Below are 9,012 nucleotides of genomic sequence, written 5' to 3'. Positions count from 1 at the left end.
CTATAAACAGGATCGGCACGCAACAGAAGCTGCCGCATTGAAACACTTTCCCGTTTGCCACAATCAGGATACATGACAATATGGCTAATTGGGGGAGGATACAGAAATACATGAGGACTAAATCTCGCGACGTCAGTGAGGCCCGCCAGCACCAACGGCCACCGGCGCTCGCAGCAGCCGCGCTGCCTCTTCTGGCACAGCCGCGGGGGGCGCCGGGAGGCTGCGTCCGTGTCGGCGGCTCAAAGTAAACACACAGGGAGGCTGCCAGGCACTCATTTACGGGCACAGGTGAAAGCTCCGCAATCTTCTGCGAGCCGTCAGAGCAGCGGCGCGCAGCGCCCTGAGCCCCAGCCTCCCCAGGCTTCTCGCCTCACAGCTGCCACCGCCACCGCCACCGCCCCTAGCAGAAAAGAGCAGGCCCAGGCGGGGCTTAGGCCGGCTCGACAGCCCCCACAGCCTTCTTATACGGGTCACGGGGTTCTATCCAAAGTTCGTTTTGTATAATGATATTTAAATAATCGTTCTATTTTATTGAAAAAAAGAGGGTCACTGGGGATGCCCCGCGTCGCGGCCGCATGACGCCATCAGCCCAGCGTCCTCCGGCCACGCCCTGTGGCCTCACCGCCACAAGAGGGCACCCGCGACGCGCGGCTACTCCCAACACCCCCCCACTTTCTCCTCACCCCTGTCCCGCTCTCACGCCATTGGCTCCACGCCGACTGGCGGCGACGGGTCACGTGCCCTCCCCCTCCCGCCTCCCCTCGCTCTCTTGCGACTGCCCCGCCCCTGCCCCCTTCAAACGGCGCTGGAGGACCTATCCCACAATGCTCTCGCCCGCGGCGCGGGACGGTTTGGAGGCTGCTTGCTGGCGGTGCGCGCCGCCCTCCTGCCGCCACGCCACCGTCTTCTCCCACCCCTCCCCCTCGGCGGAAGGCGGCAGAGCAGCGCCGCCCAGCGGTCTCCACCGGAGCAGCGTACTCCCTGCCGCGCGCGGACATGTGGCCGGGCGGCCGCTGAGCGGGGCCTCGCCGAGCCCGCCCCCCTCCCCCCCCAGCCTCCCCCCGCTTGTCGCGCCTCCCGTCCGGGCAGACGCTCCTCGGCCTCAGCGGCACGGCGGGTGCCGTTCCCGGAAGCACCGAGACGGGGAGCCGGAACGTCCGCCTCAAGCGGGTGGCCGCGGAGCAGTGACCGCAGGAGAGAACGCCACGGTACCAGGTGATCCGCGGGGATTTGGGCTGGAGGCGGCGGGGGTCAGGTGCCTCCCTCGGGAGTTTCCGTGAGCCAAGGAAAGTGCTTGGGGTTGTTCCCCTACGTGGACCGGTGGCGGGCTGGAGCAGAGTGCTGGCGGGAGGGACCGAGGAAGGAAGGGGCGGCGGGTGGTGCTGCTGTCCCGCTCTCACTGGGGCCTTCGCCTCCGCTCGGAGCCCGCCGGGCTCGAATGTTCTCTCCTTCCTTTCGCTCCGCCGGGCAGAGGGCGGGGCTTGGTGCCGGCGCCGGCCTCGGCTTTTCCCCTTTCCCTCCTCTCGCTGCCCTCGGTGTGGTGCCGGCCGGGAGGCCGGTCCGGCCCGGCGCCGGCGCTCGGCCGCCGTGACAGGCCGCTGCGAGGCGTGGGGGGGGAAGCCTCCTCTCCCGGGGCGAGAGGGGAAACAAAGGGGGGCGGCCGCGGCAATCCGCGGTGCCCGGGAGACCGCCGGCCCCTCCGCGCCGTGAGCTTTTGTGAAGGCGCAACGGGGGGAGCAGCAGCCCTGCCCGGGCATACGTGAGCGGGGCTGGCGCGGGGACTTCGCCTGGAGCTGCCCTGAACAAAGATCCCCCTCCGGGGAGACACCGCTGTCGCTTTTCTTCCCGGGAGCGGCAGCCTTCTGGCGAGGCGGCTCCTGAACCGGCCGCCCGGAGTTGTAAATCCCGGGAGCGTTCGCTGGAAGAGCGACTTCGAGTAGCAAGACTTACTGGAAGACTTTGTAGTTGTGGAGGAAGTTGCACGGAGAGACTCGGCGTAAAGCCCAGCTCTGCTTTTAAGGAATCGCGACAGGCTGAAACATCAGTAAAGTTGCACAGAGTAACGCTGGAGCTTGGAAGTGATGCAGTTATCAAGCCGCTCAGAGATCCTCCAGTTCTTGTGGTTTAGAGTACATTGTGTCCTAATTTTCTTTTTCCCCTTTGGTGAGTATTAAAGAATATTATTAGCCTGAGCTCCAAATGCAAGTTATCTTTGACAACCCATCTCCACGTTTATAACTTCGAAAGAAAACAGTTTCGGTAGGGCTAAAATTGATCTGCTTCCTCTCACAAGATTTTAGCCTACTAATTAATCCTAAATTTTTTAGGAAGAATGAGTCAACAGAGAGAAAGGCCTCAGGTAGTTACTGTTTGTTTGGTAGCAGTAACTAGGCACTGTTGGCAAAGAATCGTTTCTTTAAAATGTCAAGAGACAGTTAAGACTGTTCACATCTAAGTAGTAATTATATATAGTGGATCGGAATGCCTCTGATTATTGAATAGCTATTTTAAGGTGGTAATTTTGCAGCTTTTTAGGGCGTCTGTAATCTTAAAGGGAGATCTGGCTGAGTTACTGTCTGGTGGTTTGTTTGCATATCGCTAATATATTGGGGGGGGTTTCATTTTCTCTTGGTGGATCGTTGTTTTAAGTGAAGTGTAATCTAGAGAGTTTTGCTATGTGGGTGTTGAGACTCTCTTACTCATGAGAGAAGGACAGAACTATTTAGTAGCTTTATCGTGGGTTTCTTTTGATCTTAGCAGAAACAAATAGTCGGCTTCTTAAATGACAGGATGACAAAAAATTGCTATGATTCGGCTGATGATACGTGGTAATGCTGCTTCTATTTTAACTGGCAAGCTGTATGTAGGGATTCACAAGATCACAGAAATGGATAGCATCCTCTTCAGTGACATGGAGAAGACTTGGAAATCATCCCAAATACTTTTTCAAGTGTTTCCTTTAGAGTTTCTAGGAATACAGTGTTAGTTTTTCTGTTTCCCTTAGATAAGATGAGAAATGGGGGGATGGGGCAGGGGCTACTTAGGCTTATAGTCACAGTGTTAAATCTTTTGCAGCTTTTCTTTAGTGTTGTATGTTTGCTGATAGGTCAATTTCAGGTGTGATAAATGGTCCAAATAACAAATACATCAGTTTTCTTTCATGTTCCTTTCTTTCACTTACCTTATGTCTGTTTGAATCAGTAGAACAGACAGCAGCTGTTGCCTTGGGTGAGACTGGGGAGTGGTGGTGGAGGAAATCTCTCTTCCCAATGGTCTTGAAAGAGAATGTTTTTCAGACCTTTTTTAATAGTAATAAATCTGGGTTCACTAATTTATCTCATACTCAGATACCTTTAAGATTGGGAACACTTCTCCAGGATTTTGAGGTTTTTAAACATTAATTTATAGTGCTCCAACACAGTCTGTGAAGATTTAGTCTGACCCAACAAGAAGATGTAAGTTTATCTTATCTTCCAGTTACTCAGCTATCACTTGTGAAATAGCCACATAATAGAGTTTTCTTTCTGCTCTTGACAAGCTGTAGTTTGACTCAGTTGATGCATAACCTCTACCCTCTGACTTTATAAAACTTGTAGATGATTCTGCTCGTGGTATGTGGTGGTTTGGCTCCAGTTACAAACGTCTGTTGGGAGTTTGGGGGGTTTTAAACCTGTTACAAGGATTCCTTACAGAATCTCCTCAGTTTTCCACTGTCCTGAATACCAAATAAAAAACTATGCAAGAAACCTTCAGTTAGGGGAATTTGGCTTTCAGTAATTAAAGGGTGATTTTTATCTCAACGCTGTATTAAAACAGACATTATATTAATGGGGGTGAAATACACTGCTGGAACAACTTTGATGGACTGACTTCCCATACTTACACCAAAATTATTGAAGCATAGTCTTCTGTCAGTTCACTGCTGGGCTTTTCTTTGCCAGCAATCCAAGGAAATAGAAATATCCTTCCAGTTAATAACAAAAACACGTGTCACAGTCATGCTGATAGCTGAGCATTATTCAGTCAACCATTGTTATCAACTTGCCTGAACTAATTCTGAAATTGTTAGAATAGATTCTATAAATCTCATCATTGCCCAATTTTTTTACATTTTTTGGCAGGTTTGAGATAGTGTTAACTCAGTTTATACCCTGACCCTTCTTTTGCAATAAGTACTGGCAGTCTCTAATGTATGTATTCTTTAGAATGCTTCGAAGCAAGGCTTTCAAGTTCATGGCTTTTCAGCAGTGCAGGCACACTTTGTTTCATCGGTATGTACTAGTTGCTCTGAAGAGCAGCGACCTTGATCTGACAGGATAGGAGTGCAGTGACAGTGTATCTTCTCTTCTTTGTCTCTTTTTACCCCAACAATTGAGGATATTGGAGTAGCTTGCAAGCAGAAGGCGACAAACATCTCTGCGCTGCTTAGGTTTGGTCCCGTGAACCTAGTTGAGGAGGGTGATTGTCTTGTACAGGAAGTTAGCTGTGGTTGTGAAGGGAGGACTGTAGCTGCTGGAAGGTGAATGTGTGTCTGCTTTTCTGTCCCCCTACAGCCCTGCTGTTCTGAACAGTTGTCCATTACGTCTGGGTCTGGTAAGGCACCAAAGGTATAGTAACTGCATTGTAAGGGCTCTCAAAGGTGAAACATGTAATCTATTCTTCAGTGGCTCACATTGTGTTCAACAAGTAGCTCTTCTGTCAGGAGGTGTTGTGTTTTGAAAAATGAAAATTCTAAGGAAGTTGCCTCCTACTTTAAAAAATCCTCTTCTTTCCTACATCTTATTTTTATGGCACATCAGTTTTCTTTAGGACTTCCAGTTGGAGAAACAAATTTAACTAAATGTGGAAGTTGTCACTTGTACACTGAGAAAATTAACTGGTTTGATAAAGGATGATCAAACTACTGCATTTAATTATGTATAGGTAGGCAAGATGAAAATAAACTTTGTATGAAGTGCACTTATTCAGATCACAGGATGCTAGGGGTTGGAAAGGAACTCCAGGGATAATCTAGTCCAACCCTCCTGCCAGAGCAGGATCTAGCACAGCTCTCATAGGAACACATCCAGATGGGTCTTGAAAATCTCCAGAGAAGGAGACTCCACAGCCTCTCTGGAGAGCCTGTTCCAGTGGTCTGTGGCCCTCACAGTGAAGTTCTTCCTCATGTTGAGGTGGAACCTCCTATGCTGTAGTTTATATCCATTGGCCCTTGTCCTATCACAGGGTGCAACTGGGAAGAGCCTGTCCCCTCTGTTTTGACACCCAGCCCTCAGATATTTATAACCATTTATTAAATCCCCTCTCAGTCTTCTCTTCTCCAGACTAAATAGCCCCAGGTCTCTCAGCCTCTCCTCATAGGGCACATGCTCCAGTCCCTTTATCGTCATAGCCCTCTGTTGGATTCTCTTGAGTAGATCCCTGTCCCTCTTCAACTGGGGAGCCCAAAAATGGATGCAATATTCCAGGTGTGGTCTCACAGGGGCAGAATAGAGGTGGGGGAGAACCTCCCTCAGTCTGTTAGACACACTTGTCTTAATGCATTCCAGGATACCATTGGCCTTCTTGGCCACAAGGGCTCGTTGCTGACCTACAGATAACTTGTCCACCAGGACTCCCAGGTCCTTCTCCACAGGGCTGCTCTGTAGCAGATGGCCTCCCAGCCTCTACTGGTGCAGTTTATTATCCCCCCCAGATGCAGGACTCTGCACTTATCTTTGTTGAACCTCTTTAGGTGTCTCTTTGTCCAGCTCTCCAGTCTGTCCAAGTCTTGCTGAATAGCCACACAGCCTTCAGGCCAATCAGCCAAGCCTGCTAGTTTGCTGTCATCAACAAATCAGTGTCATTGATGAAGATGTTAAACAGGACCAGACCCAGCACTGATCCCTTGGGGAGCTCCACTAGTTGTAGCTCTCCAGCTGGACTTGGCGCAGTTGACCACCACTCCTTGGACTCTATTTTGCAACCAGTTCCTAATCCATCTCACTTTGTTCTTCTATCCCACACATCCTGAGCTTGCTCATAAGGATGTTATGGGAGATGCTATGAAAAGCTTGTGTAAGGTCAAGGTAGGCCACATCCACTGGTCTTCCTGCATCTACGCATGCAGTTACGACATCCCAGAATGCTATCAGATTAGTCAAGCATGATTTCCCCTTGGTAAATCCATGCTGACTGCTCCTGATCATCCTCTTCTCTTCCAAGTGCCTAGAGATGATGTCCAGGAGGAGCTGCTGCATCGTTTTTCTGGGGATGGAGGTGAGGCTCACTGGTCTGTGGTTTCCTGGAACATATGCACACACCTCCATACTTGTGGGCTTATGTGCATTTGTGCCTTATATTTGTGTGTGTTGTGCTAAAAGGAGCATTTTCACCCATCTGTTGTTATCAAGTAATGCTGTCTCACAAATTGTCTTGATGAAACAGTGTTATTGTTTGCACTTACTCCCCCCCCCCCCACTTCCATGAGAACATAATGTTTGAATTTTAACTCCAAAATGCTCACAGCAAGCATGAAAAAGTAACATTTTTAATGATTCTGTGCCCAGTGGTGTTCCTTAACTTTCTGAGATTATTTCATATCTCTCTGTGTGTATAAATTAAAAATAAAATTGCAGTATCTGGTCACTTTTTCTAACAGACACTAATAATGTCCATCTTGATGCAGCTTCTATTTAAGGACTGGTGAACTTGCATTAAAATGCAATCATTATTCTTGTACTGCTTAACTGATTTGTCTTCAAAGGTACCACCTGTGAGTGTAAACCTGAGTGATGCATCAAATGATGTTTGGAACTTTTCCAAGGTTGTATGAAAGTGCTTGGAAATTACTAGTTTAATACTTGTCTCTCTGCTTACTACCTGGCTTTTGTTACACTGCCAGCAGTAGAATAGAGTAAACCAGGTTGGAAGAGACCTTTGCCATCATTGTGTCCAACCTATTATCCAACCCACCTAATGAACTAAACCATGCAACCAAGTATTGCAGAATGTGAAATTCCATGGGATTAGTGTCTGATGGAAGTCTTTGTGTATGTCCATAACTATAGGTAGCAACACAGGCCAAAACTGTAGCAGTGAAAATGTCCTCCTTTCTTGGTGTGTCACAGGAGAGATGGAGATCCTTACATGAAACTGAGCTGTAGTGATACTCAGAACTTGAGTTTGAAGGTAGACTCTGAAGGCAGATGAGCAATCTTAATTGGACCTCTCTCTATCCAAAAGAAATTACTTCTGCAGTTCTGGATGCAGGAGGGAGAAGAAATTCTCTGCTTTCTACACAGCCATTGAATAAGAACTTACTGTATGCAGATCTGCTTGTCAGAAACAGCCCTACTTTACTACATGTGAGGTAAAAAGTAGTGACCCCTGTGGAAAGATCAGTGTGATGGAAAGCAATTGGAAGTCTTATGGAACAGTAGGAGAAAAGCAGTCTTTTAGGACTACCCTAACCTCATTGGAGTTTTGATTTAGAGATGAAGCAATGAAGGTAAAGCATATTCTCTGTAAGCCTATGCAGTTGTGACTTTTAAGATGTAGTTTCATCAGCCTGAGCAGGAAAGGCACCTTATACTTCTTTTGGATAAGTCAGTTGGTACCAGTGATTGTGGTGGTGGTTCTAGCAAGAGATTTTGAGTGAGAATGGGGTTCATCATGGTAAGGAACTTCTAGTATTGCTGATTTGGGAAACCTAAGTTCTGTTTTGAAGCTTTGCAATGAGATAGAATAATCAATTTTACAACAAAAACTAGGTTGGTTACCTAAGAATTCACCTAAACCAAAGCACTACTTTACTGTGATTTCACTATGCCATCTATATAATCACCATTATGGGTTAGCAGGTTTTTCTCTTAGTAAACTCTTACTGGAGTTTAAAAGGACCAGGTGATGGGATTTTAGTTGTATTTTCAAATTCAGATCTGGCTTTTCACTCTCATGTGGTTAATAGTTTCTGTTGTGTTTTGTTTGTTACTGTTGGCATTAAGGAAGTGCACCTGGCCATGTATTTGTAGCTTCATTTTAGCTATCTTGAAAGTTATTGCTGAGTAAAGGCTGAGAAAGCAGGTCAGCAGTAATTGAAACTGCTTACTCCAAAGCTGGATGTGAGCAGGCAGTGTGTGCTTGCAGCCCAGAAGGCTATGTCCTGGGCTGCATCAAAAGATGCATTGCCAGCAGTTCAAGAGAGGTGATTCTACCACTTTACTCTGTTCTAGAGAGACCTCACCTTAACTGTGTACAGGTCTGGAGCCCTCAATATAGGAAGGAGATGGACCTAATGAATTGGGTCCAGTGGAGTGCCACAAAAATGATCAGGGGGTTGGAACACCTCTGGTATGAGGACAGGCTGAGGGAGCTGGGGTTGTTCAGCCTAGCAAAGAGGAGGCTCTGGGAAGACCTAGTAGCAGTCTTCCAGTACCTGGAGGGGGTCTACAGCAAGGATGGAGAGACTGTTTACAAAGGTCTCCAGTGATAGGACAAGGGGCACTGGCTTCAAAATAGAGAAGGGCAGATTTAGATTGGGTATCAGGAAACTCTTTACTATGAAGGTGGGGGAACACTGGAACAGGTTTGCCAGGGAGGTGGTCGAGGCCCCTTCCCTGGAGATATTCAAGGCAAGGCTCAATATGGCCCTGGGCTGCCTGATCTAGTTGGGGATGTCCCTGCTGACTGGAGGGAGGTCAAACTACATGACCTTTGGAGGTCCCTTCCGGCCTGGACCATTCTGTGATCCTATGATTCGTATCCATCTACTGCTTCTGGAATGTCTAATGCATTGTTATCCTCCAAGTACTGTAGATCTTGTGCAAAATGCAATTACACTTGAAATTACTTCAGTTGTCATAAGTCCTTTGTGAACTCTTCCCCACCCCCCCAATTTCCAAAAATAGAGCATTACGTTTTGTACTCTATTGGTAAGAGGTTAGTGTAGGTCTCTGTCCTGAGCTTATGAAATGCTGTTGTCATTCAACATCAGAAGGACCTTAAAAGCCTCACTTTTGACATCAGTTTTCATCT

The 9,012-nt window shown here is 47.8% G+C and overlaps 1 protein-coding gene across 4 annotated transcripts in view; it reads left to right on the top strand.

The window, feature by feature from the left end:
- Positions 1-1,040: 1,040 nt before the first annotated feature.
- The window catches only part of SCAF11 (SR-related CTD associated factor 11), a 59,461-nt gene continuing 51,489 nt past the window's right edge, over positions 1,041-9,012 (top strand). The window contains exons 1-2 of one of the 4 annotated variants that reach the window (XM_068170333.1): positions 1,624-2,163; positions 4,554-4,607. The gene's annotated coding sequence lies outside the window, so the exon portion shown is untranslated. Of the gene's footprint in view, positions 1,216-1,623; positions 2,164-4,553; positions 4,608-9,012 lie in introns of those variants that run through there. The other 3 variants (XM_068170334.1, XM_068170330.1, XM_068170332.1) reach the window with 3 other exon arrangements.

Source organism: Melanerpes formicivorus, unplaced genomic scaffold (genome assembly GCF_026170545.1).
Source record: "Melanerpes formicivorus ecotype bairdi unplaced genomic scaffold, bMelFor1.0.p_v2 SCAF_3, whole genome shotgun sequence".
Taxonomy (NCBI): domain Eukaryota; kingdom Metazoa; phylum Chordata; class Aves; order Piciformes; family Picidae; genus Melanerpes; species Melanerpes formicivorus.
This window is presented reverse-complemented; position numbering and strand designations above follow the sequence as displayed.